The sequence below is a fragment of the Pseudopodoces humilis genome, chromosome 8 (genome assembly GCF_049639895.1).
Source record: "Pseudopodoces humilis isolate 2021_Gansu_Grassland_sample_001 chromosome 8, ASM4963989v1, whole genome shotgun sequence".
Lineage (NCBI taxonomy): Eukaryota > Metazoa > Chordata > Aves > Passeriformes > Paridae > Pseudopodoces > Pseudopodoces humilis.
In genome coordinates, this window is record NC_142207.1 from 18,712,174 (window position 1) to 18,732,149 (window position 19,976).

At 35.7% G+C, this 19,976-nt stretch overlaps 1 protein-coding gene across 5 annotated transcripts in view; it reads left to right on the plus strand.

The window, feature by feature from the left end:
* Positions 1–19,976, plus strand: part of B3GALT1 (beta-1,3-galactosyltransferase 1) — a 175,142-nt gene that overhangs the window by 112,786 nt on the left and 42,380 nt on the right. For 2 of the 5 annotated variants that reach the window (XR_001331271.2, XM_088059061.1), the window contains exon 4: positions 13,482–13,583. The exons of 1 other annotated variant lie outside the window; for it this stretch is intronic. The gene's annotated coding sequence lies outside the window, so the exon portion shown is untranslated. Of the gene's footprint in view, positions 1–13,300; positions 13,327–13,481; positions 13,584–13,726; positions 13,782–19,976 lie in introns of those variants that run through there. 2 more of the 5 variants (XM_014249597.2, XM_014249596.2) reach the window with 2 other exon arrangements.

Consider the following 19,976-nt stretch of genomic DNA (forward strand, 5'->3'; position numbering starts at 1 on the left):
CCTGCATTGTGGTTCATAATGAAGTGTAGGGTGCACCCTTATTCCCAAGTCTTGTGGGACAACTTAAAAGATAAATTAGATGTATATTATGAAGATTTCCAGAAACCAAAACACACATAAAAATGATTTTCTCATTTTCATCTTATGGATCAGGTTTCTTTTCAGTTGGATCACAGCTGACCACACATTCACATTGTCCCAGTGACAAGGCATACAAATTCTTAATTTTGTTCTTGGTACTCATTTCCCTGAAGCTTAAGTTAGTATACTACCTTGTGCATCTGGCTTTATGTCCCTTAATTTCATGTTCTGTTCAGAGAAACAAACCAAGCAACAGCAGCATTCTGCCTGTGGATTTATTCAATGTCTGTTCTCCATCCTTTTCCATTTTATACATAAAACTAGCAAGAAAGCTCCATTTTGCTGCCATAAACACAGATTCCATCTAAGCGGGTTTGGAGAAGACAAAATGTTAATCCTGACCTGAAGTGACTAGTATTTGTAACTAACCACACAAATAGACAGGATTTAGGATGTTAATTTGGTGTCATACTGCAATGCTTAACTCCTAATTCCACATTCAATGGACTTCTGAGAAAAGCTGGCTTAAGTAGATCCTGCCTTTCCTTTGAAGCACTGTAAATGCTTGTGAAATTCTGCTATAAACTATATCATTAACTGATCCAGGTTAAAAATAACTTTACAGAAAAAAATGTTTTCCCAAGTTAGTAAGCATATGTTAGTATAGTATACATTTAAACAGTACATTTGGAAGAGCTGTCCTTTGCCACATTAGGACAGGACCACATGGTCATGGGTGGTTAAACAGTCTCAGCAGCAGAGCCCCCATATCCAGACTTTTAGTCCCAGAGCATGGGCTTGTCCACTTTTCCACCTTGTAAAAGAAGCTGTTGGCTCTGTATTTCAAAATTTTCAAAAGCAGGCTGCTTACATGAGAACAGGAAATTAAAAAAAGTCAATTTACTCAGAAATTTCCAGCTTCTATCATCAACTCACTTTTTTAGTAAAGATGTGTTGAAGATGTCACCAGATAAGAATTTGGAGTGTGTCATTAGGCCAATCCAGAGTATTTCAATGTGGACCTGAAATACTGATATAACTTTAAAACAAAAAATGGCATGGGCTGCTCTGCATGTGGATCCCAAGCATGAGCATTTTGCAAGTGACTGGAGTAAAAATGCCAATGGGGGTTTTAAGCTAAACTCCAGAACAGAGATTATGAGAAAGATTTCTGTATTACTTAAATAAAATGGCAGCTTCTATGGGTATAAGATTGAAAATTAAACATGTCTTGCTGACTCCTACTTATCTGTGAAATATCAAGAGTCAGCACTTTATAATTTAAAAAGAAAAATCTTGTCACTGCAGTGCACAGAAAAGATGAGATTCAGAGGATGAAAGCCAGCTGTGTAGAGAATGACCTTGATGTATATAATCCCACTTTGCTACAGCAATGAAAGAAGGTCTAGGTCTTATGCTAAAGAAAGTAGAGTGGAGAACTGAATTTCTTTAAGTTTTGCCACTTCTTCCTGCCACTGCAGTCAAAACTGCTGTGTATTCTGTGCACACAGTCTGGCACACAAAGACTTAGGTTTGCAGAAGTTTTAAGAATTCATAGGTACAAGTTAAGTAAATTGACTTGCTGGTATTAAAAAAATCCAGCTCTGGACAAATATTAAAAATTGTGTTCTTTGAGAAATTAGGTAATGAGTATTTCACATTAGTCACTCCAATTGGTCTGTACTTTGAGGATATAGTATTGTGCCATAGTACCACACTGTAAAACAGAAATAATAGTAAACACTCATTTCACAAGAGTGTTCTAAAATACAGACACTAACATTTGTAGTTTTGATGGAGCTCATCAGTCTTTTGAGAAAATCAACAATGTCATATTCAGAGAAAGATCTGAATGCTGCAGTGAGCCAGGGGGCCACAAACCGAATGAAGCACATCTTTAAGTGACATATTTGCAAACTGTCTGTTAAATCAATACTATCCATCTTGTGACCTGAATGAGGCAGGCAGGGGAAGAGTTGGAGAAGAATAGTGTTTTCGCACATAATTAAAGTCTGTATCATAATACAACACATTTCAGCCAAATAGTTTGAAAGTATGTCTAAGCTCCTAGCAACTGATTGAAAACTGTTACAATGAGAAGTTCTGGGAAGTGTAAATATAGCCTTGTTTCCTGCCTTAGATCTAACATAATTTATTACAAAAATCCTCATAAACCTAATGAAACACTTTGCAAACACAAGAACAATTTCAAATAGCATTCCAATGGTAGAAGATAAAATTTTTTCAAAAGGCTTTATGTTCTAAGATTTTTGAGACAGAAATTCACTTTTGAATAAGAGCTACTTAGTTATTTTCTATTCGAGAAAAAATTAGGAATGAAAAAAATTTATATTGACAAGATCTGTTCATTACCTGAGTCTACTATAATCACTCAGATTATGACCTCAGAGTCAGTGTGGTTTAATTAGTATTTAAGTGCATGCACTATATCTACATTTAGTTACAATCCCAGATTCCTATCTATTATCTGACAGATGATTGCTACTATTTGCCATTCAAACAGCTTCCGAAAAATAGGAAGTGCAAAACCCACTAAGAATAATAATTAGCAATACAGCATGCTGTTACACAAAAACAAGCCTACGGTAAATGCTAGATCTCATAGAGTCACACACAAAAACTTGGTCATCAGAGTACTGAAGTATTAAAGCAAAAGCAGGCCCTAAACTAAACTGAGTTGGGTTTTGTGTTTTCTCTTTGTTTAGATTATGATCTGACATTTCAGTTCTCCAGATCAGAAATTTGTGTGGTAGTGCCTCATATCACAGAAATAAATCTAAAGAATCAGAACCTTCAGAGATATGTTTCTGAGGATAAACCTGAGCACTGCATCCGTACTGATAATATACAATACACTGTATACTGCCAGGCTTTGCAATATTCTGTGTTATTACCTCCATTGGTATTATTGAAGAATGCCATGAATTCAATTGATATCAAAAGCAGCCACTGTGATGTTTGAAATTAGAAAGTGATTCTGCAGTTGAACTATTCTTGCCTCCAGCTTAATAGGATTTTGCCTAACATCTGAAAAAGGAAATAAAAAAGGACAAATACACAAGTGATCTATTACCCCTAAATATCTGATTGTTACCACTTGAGGGCATGTTGATTTTCCTCACCACTGCGAATTTGTTGTCCTTTTGTCCATCCTCTCATATTATATAAAACTGTTTTTAATACTGACACATCTACATTTTTAAACATTTTAAAACAACACAGAGACACATCTTTACTTATATATATTGCTAAATGAGAATAAAATTCAAACTGAAATGCATCAGCTATTTCTGCTGACACCCAAAGTATGTACTCCTTTCCTTGCTTCTCCGTAACTCTTTACTTGGATTTATAAATCCTGTCACGTTTTTGGTGTAACAGACCATACTGTCACCATAATTTGTTATTCTTAAAAATCTCACACTGCTTACAAGGTATTTGTCTTAGGTTTACAGATCCTTCAATCAAACATGTTAACAAGCAAGTCTTAATCTCTTCTGGTAGTAAATTAGAAGTGCACTTTCAGTTGTTACAGGGCCTAGAGATTACTTTTTTAAGGCCAAAATACCTAAAGTTATAAAAAACCTGAATCATTAAGCACCATTAACAGGGATTGACAGAATGGTTTACAACAATAACCTTAAGAAAGTTAAATTACTTATACAAAGATTTCATCAAAGTCTGCTCAACTTTTGTTTAATAGATGAGAGATCTAGTTAAGATGATCTTAAGTCAAGAACTGGACAAAAATCATGGAACACTAGAGTATGAGAAATAGGAGTATTGCCAGTAAGGGAGCTAAGTGAGCAAAACCCAGAGCAAAATTGCACTGCAAGTGGGAGCTCTAGGAGTAAGAGCAGGAATCAGGGATGATATCCAAGGCACAGGGACAAGGTACAGTAACAGGCACACTGAGTGAAAGAAAAGCAACCTGCTGAGTGTCCCAGAGCAATGAGTGCAATTTGCTCTGGTGGGTAGGCAGCTATCAGTCAATCTGACACCATTCTTCAATCCTGGGAGACCAGTTCCATGCAGGTGACCTCTGTAGCTCGGTATTTAAAAAAGACTACATGAATGTCCACCTGAACTTCATAAATATAGGACAATTTCCATGTACAAGCATAACATGAACACTTAAAATATCTTAGATACTGCAATGTAATAAGTGGCCTGATTAGGTTATTGAGAGCTTTCAGTTGACAGTGATCTCAGCCCCCCATTGTTTTCTGGGTTTTTAGCCTTGTCTTCATTTCAGAGACAGATTTTAGTCAGATCCTCAACTTTCTCCCTATATATAGACATATTCCTTGAAAGAAGGAGTACTGTGTATGTGTGAAAGCAAATATGTGGCTGTAGACAGTTTATTTTATATACCACAGCAGAGAAATTGTCTGCAATATGTGTGCAAACCCATCAACGAAGAGGTAGAAGAGGTACTACACTTCATCTGCAGCTGAAAATTCTGTCAATTGACAGAAAAGGGGCAGAGGGACATGGGAAATGCAGACAAGTAATACATATAAAGAGACAGAAGTTTAATAACAAGCATACCAGAAAAAAAAGGGTATGAAATACATCTGATACAGAGAAAAGATGTCAGCTTTTTATTTATAGACCAGCATAGAAGTGTACAGTGCTTTGTCATACAAAAATTGATGCAGATAGCTCAAGAAGTAAGCATGTGAAATCAGAACTGACATTAAGAGAGAAGTAGAATGAGTTAAATTATTTTGAAAAAGGAACTGCTTTACCCCCTGGTCATCACAATAAAAATGCAATGAATTATTCTGAAGAAATATCCAGTGTCTTGCTAATAAGATTTAAAGTGTCATTATACAATGTAAGGTGCTCAGACAGAAATTAGTGATAAGCAGATAAGTCTTGGGGGAAAAACTAGCGCAAAACTAAAAAATACATAATAGCAAAAGCCAGACATGGACAAGAAAGAAGTCTTATACCCTAAGCAAAACCTATTTCCTGGAAGGATGTCATCCGAAAGACCAACCTTTCCTATATATTACAGAAAAGATAAAAGGCAAAGAGAACTACTTGTGAAGTGCAGAAGAGGTACCAGTTAATTTCTGCTCTCAAAATACACCCTAAAGATAACAGAATCCAGAAACATTATCTCAGAATATATATTTCATGTTTGTACACACTTAATTGTTCTGTATGGTGCAAAAATATTTTATTTTTTTCATTAATACTTGAATTCTATGAAGGAATTGAATATTGTAAGGATTCAAAGATTCAAGAGCAGTTGAGGAGGCTGATTAAGATCCAAATCTAGAATAATGCTCAGGTACCATAGTATCTCACATTCAGACCTCAAAATTATGATTACCCAACATGCAAGTGCTCTTTGGGTTGCCACCACCTATGATCTTTGTAGAAAGGAAATAAGTTCTGCGAAGACTAATGTAAGAAAATGAATGTGGTGCTTTTCTGTTAATTATAGCAAAATCACTTGTTTATTTTGGTTTTTTATGTAAAATTATCACAAGGCTTGTATAAGCATAATGGATACATGTATTGTGCCTATAAATTCTCATTCATGCGGGATAAACCACTGTAGCAACACTTTGAAGTTAACAAGCCTTCTCAGTTCATTACAGATAAAAATACTGAGTTCCACCTTCAGTATGAAATTAATAACGGTTAGCGGTGTAAACAAGCTTTCAATTTAATTTCTGCTACCACAGAAACAGCAACACAGTTTATTTTCATACATCTGAGATGTATAAAGATAGGCAGCAAATACCAACCCTTCAAAAACTCCCCAAAAGGTTTTTAATTACTCTTCTAAGTTTTTTTTAAAATGAAGACTTAAAACAGTAACACATAGCACAGATTATTTTTACTTCCAGAACTGTAAAGCAGTAATGGTTTATTATTTTGTAATTGATAGGATGAGCATTATTTACAGCTCTAAATGATTATGAATTTTGGAAGTCTCTGACTCTATTTCATGAAGCAGCAAAATGATATTTTAGACAGGATGCATAAGAAAATAAATACTTTCAGAAAACAGACAACTTGAGAATATTTCTAATGGGAACACTTTCATGTGACAGAAATAATAAAAAGTATTTTTCCAAAGGACAAGGAGTCCTATTTTTAGCTAGGTTTCTTCTTATAGAATCATAAAAACCCCAAAAAACTTTAAGATCATCAAGTCTAACCATCAACCTGTCACTGCCAAATCCACCACTAAACCTTGTCCTTAAGCACCAAATCTACATATTACACATTTCCATGGATGGTGACTTAACCACTTAAGTGGACAGCCTGTTCCAGTGCTTGATAACAATAATTAATTCTTCCAGTGAAGAATTTTTTCCTTATATCCAATCTAAACCTCCCCTGGCACAACTTGAGACTATCTCCACTTTCAATCAGCACCGATTAAATGCAAATTCTGACGTTCTGCATCACACACCTTCCTCATAACCAAAAAAGTATCAAACACTTCCCATTTGCTGCTCTCATTTAACATAAAAATTTATGAAGTGTCTCTGAGAATAGCTCACTAGATCACATTTACATGGATAACTCAGTCTGCATGGGCTATGTAGGACTGAATTAATGAATGTACTGTTGCTTCACATACCAAAAGCATCACTAAAGGGATAATTGCAAATACAGAGGCAGGGACTGGGAGATGCACTGGCTGCAGTCATTGATGACTCCCTCCTCTGCAGTCTCAAGAAGCTGATCTTCCTCAGGTCAGAGTGCTCGATCCATGTTCCTGGGAATGACTCAGGACACAAGCAAATAAGACAGCATGCGTCCGCACTTGAAGTTTTCTTTCTCCTCTGCCCAATTTCATTCCCAGAAGTGCTGTGATTGTGAAAGGCACAGTGTGACACCATAAGGGACTTACATCTTTGCACAAACAAACACAGTCTGGGTGGCAGCAACGAAGCAAAAGCTTCCCTAGGGCATACACTAGGATTATCAACAAGGAATGACTACTTCTGGATTAAAGCTTTGGCCCACTGTCAGCTATGGCAAAATTCCCACTGAAGACAGCATAGCCAGGATTTCATGTCTGTTGCAGCAATTTTGACTCCTTGCCTGTTCTGCCTTGGGACTTCCAGCCAGCACAAAAAGGGTCTTAACAGTGCCAGAAGCTTTTGTGTTTTGAACTGCAGGCAGAAGTCCTGAAACTCTTCACATAAACAACCAAATACTCATCAGCTGTTTAAGAAATTTAAGACACTACCAAGCTTCAGGGGATTCAAACCTGCATCCACAAGTATGGTATTGCACATTGGCACACTGTGCTGAAACACCCGTATCCTGTTTAAGGGCCTTCTTTATTTTTTTTTCTTTTTATGAAGTGTTATGGCAGAAGATTCATGATTTGATTGAACACAGAGCAAGAAGCAAGCTAAATAATATACTCAATACAAATCTCATGCAATAATGATGAAAGAAGTGTAAAATGACTGTAACAAAAGCAGACACTTCATGAAGTCTCCTCTAAATTCAGTATGAGTAGGCAATATAGGAAAAATGGCAGTACATTAAGAAAAGATGAAACTGTAGATCAGACTGGCCAAAAGTCTTAATGAGACAGTAAAATATTATGATAAGTCTCTGTTTAAAATATACTCGGCCTTTGTCACTGCATATAGAACAGATAGAAGCTTAGCAAGATGTCAGAAACATAATTGTTAATGAAGCTGGCATGGAATTACAGTGCTCAAGAAACACAAAAAGCCAGTTTTAAGTCCCTGAGCTGTAACAAATTTCTGCTGACTTCAGCACAAAGAAAAAATAACTCAAATAATTGTAGGCTGCAGGACTAGACCTTGGTCATTATTTCATCTAAACACAGAAGAGCTTCAGTTTAGTGAAGATGGCATGAACTTTGCAATGAACACCTATTTAAAAAGCAGTCAAAATTCTGCTGCTGCTACTCGATGAAGAAGCAAACACTTCATCTCAGGCAGCATACAGATGCCCTACTTACAATATGTAACAGTCATTACAAAAGAAATGGATATTTATAGTTGGATTTGTTAGACTTACATTGTCATGTAAGGACAGACACACACAAATACTCTATTAGATTAGCTTAGGTTAATTTAAGATGTTGGGGGTTTTTCTTAACTCTGCACTTTAATAGAAGCCTTTTAAAAAAGGTTTAAAGCTTAGAATGGGATATATTTAGAATTCCATTCAGGTTCACAAGGAAAATATTTGCTTAAAAAGCCTGCAATTCAAGATCTTCTAGGAATAAAATTTCTCCTGAAATACTCGACATTTCCAAATGGAAATACCAGCAGAATAAACCAACACTTGAGATTCAATTCTAGGTTTACAGAAACAGTTACAGAAAGTAGAAACAACAAAACATTTCATTCTAAAAGTTTTAAGCCTAGCCGCTGGTTTTTAGTTCTTCATCAACAGTTCATCAGTCCGTAGCTTTAAGAATAGCAACTATGATAGTGGTCATGGCTGGTTTATGCTTGCCAAAAAATATTACTACTGAAGTTTACTGAACTACTCTGGCTTGAGTGAATGCATGGCAAAAACCAAGCATTGGAACACCTACTTTCTAATGAGAGGGCACACAAAGGCATGTGATCTTCCTCCTTTCCTTCTTGATGGAGTCAAGGGAATGAGGTTGCACAAATATCAGTGAAAGATAACTAGCACAAAATAAGTCATACACTAGGCATCACCCTTTGCAGTGATAAATTCTTTACCAAGCTGGATGTCTGGAGGAAAACAAAAGGGCTGGGGGAAATTAATGTGCCTAAAACGTGATCTTCACCGTTCTGATGAGATATTTAGTTACACATCCCTCTCCTACTGCTAACTAGGAGGATGTATCATGATAGCCATTCTGCAGAACATTCATCATCAGAAAATTAGGTTCCTTACAAAGCTTTTTTGCTTAACACTTTCTTATTTGTGTCTGTAGCCAGTATTTTGTATTTGTAGGAAATTTTATTTAAATAATTTTTTTAAGTATCCAAGGAAAAACAACATGAGTTATTAGTCTGATATTCCAGGTGTGTAAAGACAGAGGAAAGTATTGTCAAATATTCAGAACTGGATATCAAAAAAATTATCTCATTCACAGGTGGTTCTTTACTAACCATATACAGACAAGGTGCTTTGATTCCTGTTTCTATCACTCTAAATTATTAGCACTTGACTGTCGGAGCTAAATATTAATAAAAATATCTTCAGACTCTCCATCCTATATCTTCTTCAGTGTTCAAAATCTTTCTGGATACTGCCCTTACATTCCCTCTCTTCACAGAAAAAGCTTGACATTCCATGTTTTCTGATTAGTTGCTGCAATTTTTTCATGTAACTACTCAGTGAAAATTTAAAAAAAAAAATGTGGAGGATCATGGAATCAGAGTTTGGAACAAAAGAAGTCAGGTGTTATCTTCAGAAAACCTCTCAACCCTTTTCCATTTGAATTTTGTTTTTCTATTTTTTTGGTTTTTTGCTATGCAAGCCATAATAATCACTGTTCTGTCTTCAGTCTGTCTTTTTACTTTCATTTACACCTCATCATATTCCTGTTTGTCTAAGTTTATTTTTCACTGTATGGACCTAACCATCTCCTCTCAGCTTGTCCCTACATTCATTCAAGCCCATGCCAAGTGATCTAAACTAGCTTTAGCCATGGCTTAAATATTTTAAAACTTGCTTCAAGCCTTTAACTTCTGTCTTTCCCCTCATAAAGAAGTTAGAATCTCAATCTTGACAAGAACAATCAGTGTCAGGAGAAAAAGTGCTTGCCTGGGGCTTTTTTTTTTCAAATATTTTGGAATAAGTGACCACAAATATTAAGTGAGAATCCCAAAGATACAACAGAAATGGTGTTAATACTAACAAATATATTGAACTTTAAGTTTCATTTTTACTTAACAGTGAAATAATAAAACAGAACCAGACTATAGTATTTTATCTGAAAGTTTTTTCATTATCTCAAAGTGATACCTACAGCTTAAATATAAAATTCTAATTTCATATACAGAATTAAATCTGCTGCCTGGTTAACTTACTAACTAGTCCCATAGACTAATTCACACATATTGTATGCACATAATGTTCAGAATACATTTGTTTCAACTGTTGGATTACCTGACGAAGCTCAACTACAAACAATCCAACGCTCAACAAAAATACAGGAAGAAACAACTCTTTGGGAAGAGTAATTCCCTGTACAGGAATTTTGCTGGACACTGAACTCTTGACAGATTCTCTGAAACCAGTGAATACTGGGCATTTCTTCCCATTTGTACTTGTAAGACTTCTGTACATTCCCATTTGTACTTGTGACCTTTCTTTTGCCATGTGTGCCCCACAGCTGTTTCACAGCCACCTTATATTACCTTAACAAGCTAAACTGTATGATGGACTCTGTCTGAGCAGAACAGTGTAACAAAAACCCACAGGGATGAGAGCTCCAGGAAACATTTAAACCAGCACACCATCTGTCATAGTGAGTAGAAACAAGAAGAAACACTTGAGTTTTGACCACTTAGAGTTTTCCTCTGCTGCTACTTAGATTAGCCCGAGTCATTGGGTAACAGTCTTCAGCCCATAGTAGCTGAGGTCTGCCGGGAGGTCTTTAACAAAGAGCGCTCTTCTCTGCAGTACTTACACATTCTTACAGTCTTTATGTCAGGGCAAGAAGTCCCAGATTTCATCATCAGCAAGAGCATTGTGCAAGATAGCTGTCTTTTCTAAAAGCATTCTCTCCAGGGAATTCAAAATGATCAGGCAGTTTGAGAAAAGGCAATCTCAGCCTGTGTTGAATACAAATCAAATACATAAATGAAACTGCACATCACTTGCACTTACTGATGAGAAGTATTGACAGCAGCATGGCCTTCTCCCTTTCCCAGGATTCTTCAAGTCTACCTTATATACACCAAAATAATTACACTGCTCTTCCATACTGGTATCATGGTGCTCCTGACACCACACACTGCCAGATTTCAGTGGGCTGAAGGGTTATCTCTTAGGGCAGACTCATTACTGGCCATTATGTTTAATAGGGATTTAACACTTTGTGTGTTGCAAGGATGTTTATTTTTAAAAGAACTATAGCACTAAATCATAAAAACAAGTCTGAGTTTAGTTCGTAAAGCAATTCTATGTTTTTAAAATGAGTAAGTTATAATTCCTTTTCATCTTTAAACTACAAAAATCAGAACTAGTTTCTCATTCTTTTGACCCTGGTCAAGATTTTCAACTGTCTCTTTTGGATGAATAGAATAAAAATGCTGTGTAGTTTACAGTTTATCTCCTACCTGCTTAAAGGAAATATTTCACACTTATTTGAAAGTCAGACTGGAACGTGAATGATAGGTGGGGAAGCAGGAGGAACTCAGTTACTATAGAGAGACAGAATTTTGCAAGAAGCCTCACTGAAAAAAAATAATGATTTTATTTACACAATTGTGTTTATGATTCTTAACTCAAAAAAAATTAATAAAAATTAGTATATTTGAATCTACATAAATAGAGACATTCTGAAAATTAATTGCAATTGCTAATATTTCCTAATTGAAGGAAACCAACCACTGATTCTTTTCCACTTCAGTTATGAAACCAAGGCAAACCATCTTGCATCCTATTCATCTCATCACATCTCTTTTGAACTATTTCCCCATAGGCTACATCCCAATCCAACAGAAATTTGCTTAACAGTGGGAGATGATGCATTTTGAAAAGGGTTTGTTGATGGCTGAAGACTATAACCCAGCCTCAGCACAGGTAACTGCTGGCAATACAATGCTCACCTTGAATGAGGCAATATGGGGAAAGTAATCTACGAACAGCTTCAGGGTTTACCACATTAGGCTCTAAATTGCATTAAATAGATTGAGGGCCAATGCCTAACCAATCTTCTTACATATGATCAGAAAATACCATATTTCAGTTATGTTTTTTTACAAAAAGTAGTTATTCTAAGCCCTAGTATTTTTTCAATTAGAAATTTAAGTAGTAATTTTTTAAAAAAAATATTAATTTTAAATTCAAACTATTCATAGGAAAATTTAAAAGGAACTTTGATAAAAATGTCACAGAAAACCAATTCCAAGATACTCAAGTTAGGTACCTTTTCATACTTCTGCCTTGTTGCACCAAAATATAGTGGCAACTTCATGCAGTGCCTCTAGGCATAAAACTCCCTGATATAAATTCAACACAAAAGATTACACATTCCAACCTGAATTTCTTAATTTCTCACGTATTTCTAATACAAGGGTGATTTCTATTTGCATTTTACAATTTTCCAAGTCTGCTAATTGCAAGACATTCTAAAATAAATTTAAATTGTCTGTATGGCCACCATCCAATTTCTAATGGACAGGTGTTCATATATAAAATTTCAACAGTATCTGCGACAAGCTAGCAGTAACCGGTGGGGTGAGGGTAGAGAAAAATTACTTGACTCCCAGCTGAACTTCCTGTTTAACCACAGGGATGATCAAATTAGGTCAAGGTCAAGTATGTGACAGAGGAGCTGTGCCACAGAGAAAATAAGGGCTGTTGGTGTATCTATATATACAGTAATATATATAGTAGTAGTGTATGTATTAGTAATATATAGTAATAGTGATTTGATTTTCTCAACCACCATTTCATGTCTTGCAATTCAAAGCTGCTGCAGGAGAGAGAAAGTGGCCTCCTGCACTCTTAGCCTTAATTCTGGGCTCTGTAGATTCAGCTGTCTCACAGGCTGCTTGAAGCCTTGTGGCAGAGCAGTCCCTTAGCACTCATGGCATCACTGCAGCAAGCCACCTCTTGTCCACAAGAAAAACATTAAAGCTGTCCAACATAGTAACTAATAACCCACTAATCCTCCCCCCATGGGATGAGAGACATTTACACCTCCCTGGCAGAACGAAATGACTGGACTGGTGGTGACATTCCTACCCACAGAAACTTATTCTCAGATGTAGCTCATTTAGGACCTGAATTAACTACTACAAATAGATGCTTTCAACATAGAGTGATTCTGGGACCTGTAGTGCTTTGGCATAATAATCTATGATTTTCCTGTTTTGGTAAATGAAATTAAATTGATTTATGGCAGTTAATGCACAGGTACTGCAAACGGCAGCTGTAGTTTTTTGATACCCATCTGTCCTCCTCTTACTCCATCTGTTTCCTTCACTCATTGCACTGGAATTCAGCTTCACAAAATGCAGTCCAAACTCTTTCATGCAGCACAGTGTAAGTTACCTAGTTACCCAGCTAAAAGACATTTTCAAAATAAATCATTCTTGTACTCTGTAGCAGGCAACAGACATGGATTCTTTAGTTAATACATGTCTGAACATTTTTTTCAACAAAATATACAACTATCAGTAAATTTCCTCTGATTTCAGATGGTGCACTTGAAAATAATACCATAAAGGCTCATTATTTTAAATAATTATTGATTACACCCTGGGGATTTTCCAATTCCACTTGATGCTGCTTTTAAAATGGTAAGTACCTACATAATTCTATGATTTATAGACTGCTTAGATTTTATAGATAATACAACAGTAAAAATGCACACTAATATATAATGTCATTTGATTATATAGCTTTTATTAAACTGTGTTGACTGAATTTTTTTATTCTTCAGCAGTTCTTTGGCCTGTTAATGATTAAAGACTTGGATTTCACTCTTTACACTAAATGTAAGTGTTTAACAGGAAAAGAAAACCTAAGAAAGCACTCCCTCCTTAGAATCCAAAATGGAAGATAAAATATAAAGGCTGAAATGAATTTACTGGAAATTTTTCATAGCACAAATACAAAAGCAACTACTAAAACCCATTTGTTCTACAGAAAAGTATAAGCAAAGGCTATTTCCATTATTATCCCATCTTTAAGGCAGTGTGGCACATGAGGTCAGTCGAAGGTCGAGAATGGAGGTTGCTGCTACTCTATAAAAGGACTCACATTTTAAATATAAGTATCACAGTGTTCATGGTGTCTTTCATTTCCACAAAAACGTGGTACCTTGAATACCTACATGCCTTAAATACTTTGGTTTATGCATTTCACTTCATTATTGGTATCACATTAAAAGGGAATAGGTACTTTTTATTTGCACTACAAAGGTCTTTCAACTGATACTGAATCTTTGCAGAATAGAATATTCAATACTAGCACAAAATGCAGTGCAGAGGAACACAAATTTAAACACACAACTTAGTGATCCGGGTGATAGTAACCCTATTTTTTATTTTTTTTTTTAATTCCACACATTATTTTACTAAAAATTCAGTATTACAACTGCCTGTAAGAATGTTTTTGAGTCAAAAGTAATAAACTACATAACCTCTTGAGATACAGAAGTGTTTATGATATAAGGAACCTTACAAATACATAGTAAGAATTTAGGTTGGAAATGCGATGTTTTTCCAAGATGAAAAATAAGAACAAATGCTGGTAATAGCACTTCATAAAATAGAACTTTCATATTAGAGACCCATTATCATGATGTAGGTGACTGAAGAATGAGGATTGCAATTCTTTTAATCTTTATATGTACTTAAATATATAAAAGCCCGTTTTTCCTTTCTATGGCAGTTTGAAGTACTTACAAATGAAAACAAAGAGCTAAACTGCTGGTATTAACCTTACAAAAAAAAATTAAGCCTGTATACCTCCTGTGGTCCTTTAAAAAGCATGAATAAATAAGCATTTGCATAAAGATAAAGCAAGAAAACACATACAAAAACATGTATCTTTTAGACATCTGCAAACTACTTATCTAGATCTGTTCCATAAATAGAAACTACTTATGGAGAGACTGAAACCAACATAATGCCCTAGAAAATAAGAAGCAAACTTTTTTAAATATACTCAAAATGGTGTGAGTAAATCTGTAACATAAAGATTTATATTTAATACAGTGATCTTTTTCTCCTTTTACAAGCAATGGTTAAACTTCTACTAATTCCATTAAAAGCAGAATAAGCCTTGATGTATTCTTTCTCTAGTAAAATTTTCTGCCCTGCAGAGTACCAGTATTAACTGAGAATGGTAGAATTGTAAAGGCTCTAGTGAAAAAAGAGCATTCAGTCCTCTAAATTAATGGCTGAGCTCTAAGTGAAGACAGGGATCAGCAAGTCAGCTGCTGCTCATATTGCTTTCTTATTCATAATTGAAAAAACCAGAAGCTTGGGGAAAACTTTGCAACCTAATCCATTCTTACCCAGGAATTTTATGTAAGTTTCAATATAATTTTATTCTCCTTTCTTCTCCTGTTATAAATATAATTTCAGAAACAAGTTTGATCCAAGGCTAAATTTCAAACTCCCAAATTGACACAATATAGGGGTCAGCAGTGAGGTTGAAATTTCAAGTATGCCGAGTCTATCCTGCCAAGGTGGGCGTTAAAGCTCCTCAGTTTCAAAGCGTACCTCAGCTGCTGTATTTGGACAGTAATGTTCCCCAGAGCCATTGCAGAAGTGCATATCAAGCTGTTTCTCAGAGCAAATAGCAGCTCTCTATTTATCAGCAAAAGGAGGCTGGCAAAGGACTAAATAGAAGACCCTTCAGCCACTCAGAGCTGGAAAGCACCCTTAGAAGGACAACAACAGACCTGAGTCAGGAAAATTATCTTCTTTGTGAGCTAGGAGGAAGAGGTGGTTGGATGGATCCACAGAAGTCAGCCAAGTTAAAAGCACAAAATTAAGCACAATCATGGCATTTATTTTTAGACACCTGTGCTAAAGAAAGGGAGATTAAGATGCCTGAAATGATTATTCTTCATAGGCAGGGTCACTCAGAAATTTGATCTGTATGATTGCAGACACTTGTAAACATTGATTCACCGGGATACAGCACTGAGCTATTAATTCACATAGTTTAATGCTGCACAGCAACCCAGCAGCCAGAAACCATGTCCCATTAGAACAGTGTACCAAGTGACAATTTGCTGTGCTGCTGTACAAAACTCATAATGGGAAGAAATCCTTCAGGATTGCTTTAAACTACTGTCTGTCCAATGAAAAAGGCAAAATATATTAATTTACATGCAACATTTTTCCAGCCAGTCGCAGCAGTAAGCATTATCCCTTTCCCCTACCCTTCACCTTAAAAGGGACTATTCTAAATCCCCTCAGTTTTGGCACATACATTTTCTGTGATAAAAATAAACTGAAGCAACTGAATATGCAAGCATGTGCAAAAAAGCATGGCCTAGTGTGGAATACACAACACAGTGCACATGCTCTGTTTGCTATATACTTATACCCTGAATTGTAGAATATTTACACAAATATAGGGAACCCTCAATGGCAGCAAGAGATGTCACTAGCAGCCTAGATCAGTCCAAGTCTGCGCCTTCAGAGACAGATTTCACACCAGCTGGACTTTAACCTAAATAGCATTTACCTGAGTTTCAAATAAATCACTGTCCTAACTTCCTGATTCAGTGCAACAGCACTATCACTTTGGTCTTCCTTAAAGCAAGGGCAAAATGTATTATGTAACTAAGTATAAGTGGAGGCACTGGGCATGATAATTTGATAATCATTTACAGCTAAAGTTTTAAAATTAGAACACAGAAAATGCATTGAAATAGTTACAGCAGCAATTTTATCATTTCCAGCTACGCAACACTATGGGACCACAACCTGAAAATTTATTCTATGACTTTTGATTTGTAGACAGGTGCTAAACTACCAGATTTCAGTTTTCCTTGGGTAACTGATCAGAACATGCTTTTCATTCATTCTTGTTTTTTAAACTTAATTGTTAATGCAGAAAATCTGAATAATACTGAAAGCTGATATCCAAATAGATGGAACTTAATCTCAAAATAGCATGGCTTGTTGCAGTTTTTGGTATTTTTCTAGTATTTAATTAACAAAAAGCTTCACTTCAGAATTTTAGTTCACTGACAAGTAACTTCATTACACAGTTATTGTCTGTGATGTTTCATGTTCTTCCAGAAGGCTGATTTCAAAAACATACAAACCTTAGAGGAGGGAAGTGGCAAGAAGGAAACAAACTGCAACAACCTTAGTTTACATTACCAAAAGCAAAATTCCCTGTTCAAGTTCAAACTAAATGGCATCTTGGACATGAGAACAGAACAGTAATCACATAAAGCAAGTTGTGTGAATGATGACTTGGAGAACCTGGCAAAGAAAAAGAGGAGAATCCTCAAGGCAGGAGATGCAACAAACCATCTACTTGCATTAATTTAAAGACAAAAAAGGAAAATGTTGACAATGTGTTCACATAGCCTTTCAAAAGCTAAGAAAAGTTGGAGGGATTAAATAGGATTTATCAATAATCAGAGGGATACGTAATTTTCTTTTCTCCCTTTCCAACTTCTGCAACAATTCAATATTATCAGTAGGTCATTTTGTACCTTATCAAAGTTATAAACAACAGTCCAGATGCCACAAGCATGGCAAACATTACTCAGCTGTGCCTGGTCTCTCTGCTACTGAATAATCTATTGTAATCAAGGTATTAAAGGATAAACCCAATGCAGTTTTCATGACGGCAACTTGAGGAGCTATACAAAAACTGCAGTTATGTATGTTTATGGTGTTGTTATGTATGTGTCCTTCTGCAGAGGGACACATATTTGGCATGAAATTGCTCTTCAGCTTGCTAGGCAAACAAACTGCACTGATCTTCAGTTCAATACAATGGTAATGCCTCCATTGCAGAGCAAAGAGGTGACATTTCACTTGACTCAAGTGTCATATCTCCTAGAAAGAAACTGCACTTCCTTGGTTTATTTATACAAGTTCAGAGGATACTGACATCCATCCATACAAAACGAGTACTGTATGCTGTTATATGTTGAGGACAACTGCAGAAATGTGCAGTACAGAAGCACAGATAGGCCCAGTATTATCTCAGTAATGTCAAGGCTGCATATTCATCCATGATAACCATTGGTGGCACACTGAAACACACCATGCTAATGGCCAGGCTGTTCCTTTCCTTATGGTGCCAAAGCACTTAGAGATAATGTACAACTGCTTGGTAGCTCACATGGGAACTTTTGATCTCTTCTGGTCAGGCTAGTACTACAACCTATTTTGGATTAATTCTTTGTCAACTTTGTCCCATCCTTTCAGACACTGTTCAGGTTTTGGCGCAGCCCGTTTTCTTCATAGCAGATTGTATTCAGAATTTGTGGCCAGAGCAGTGTTGACAGCATAAGGCCATCTCTGTTCATATATCACAATTTTATTGCATATATGTAGATGACTTTGACAATCAATTTACAAAGAAAAAAAAGGAGGCTTAGGACCTAGAGGGCACATTTTCAAAGCTTAAAACAAGAGGTACACTCAATAATCCTTTTAATGAATAATAGGATAAGTATACACACCACTTACAAGTGGATTTCAAAAGGTTCCACATTTAGAATAAACTTAGGAAACAGACGATATTAAATAAAAAACAAAAAAAACCTCAAAAACAATGACAAAAAAAACAAAAAAAACCCGGCCAACTAACCAAAAAAAACCCTAGCAACGTGTCAACCAGTGATTATTCCTTTCTATTAATTTACATACAGCATTCTTCCAGCCAGTAAAAAGCAGTCATTAAACAAATTACCCCTTTCCCCTACCCTTTACCTTAAAAGGGACTATTCTATATCCCTGTCTATTCACGTATAAGCCACTCACCAGTACTTTTATGTTGTACTTTTTTGTTGGAATTACTGCTGCTGGAAAGTGGTAATTCTAGGGCAGATTTTATTGTTTTGGCTACTAACATAAAAAAGTTCCTGTCCTGCTGAATCTTCTATTTCTTCTTCCCATGTTGTAAAAACCACCCTGATATCTCTATAAAAGATACAACACAGTATAACTGTGTCCTCTGCATTAAAGACAGGATAATGAAATGTAGGATCAGCATTTCTCTGACAGTGCCTACACATCTTCTGGTTGCCAAGGTAGAAAATACATTCAAATTTTAGGGGTTTTCATATATGAAAATATCTTCTGGGGAAAATGTCCAAACACACATCTATGGTTGAGAGATTTTCTTTGTTTACAGAACAGACTGTAATCATGAGGATCAAACTTATCCACTTCATCTCTCACTGGTAATCTGAAAAACTCTGCATGTTTAGTAGGTCCCTGAGGATTTGCCTTTCTTATCTCTTTAATCTTCACAAAAGGACCATAAAATGTGCCAGGTAAAGGCAGCTTTCACAGTTACTAACCTAGACCACCTTATTAGGAAACAAATCAAAAGCACAAGTTCATTCCACACAAGCTGTAAAACAGTTTCCATACAAAATTGATTTTGGCCCAAGTAAAGTGACACTAAAGAAAGATTATGTTAAAAAAAAATCAACTATGCACAGCTCAGATATAAACTAGCTGACATTCCTTCCAGGTGTACTGCGTATCCATCACACCCAAATGAATATTTTCAGGCTAAGACATGTTGAACTACTAACTGTTTTCACCTAGGAGAATATGCATCGGCAATATATGATAAAGTATTTGAAGGAAAGTAATGGAAGCAAAAATTGGACATGTGACTAACTCACTTTTACTTCATCTTGAATCAAATACCATGGTGAAATTAATTGCACAGGACTTCTGCTGCTGTTAATTTTTAGCAAATAATTAGCATTTCTACCACAACCAGTAAATATTTCAAAATCCAAACACAAGAAAAACCAAGTATTTTCTTACATACATAACAGAAATCCTATTTAGAGAAGAATTCTAGAAAAAACAAAAGAGAATTTGAACCAATTCAACACTGACACTCAAAGATGCATTTTAGATGTAGTAATAATTGTACATCCTTCAGTCTTTTCAGTTTTAGACATAAAAGTGCAACTGAATGTTTTTAATTCTATGCAGATGGTTATTTTTACTCTGGTA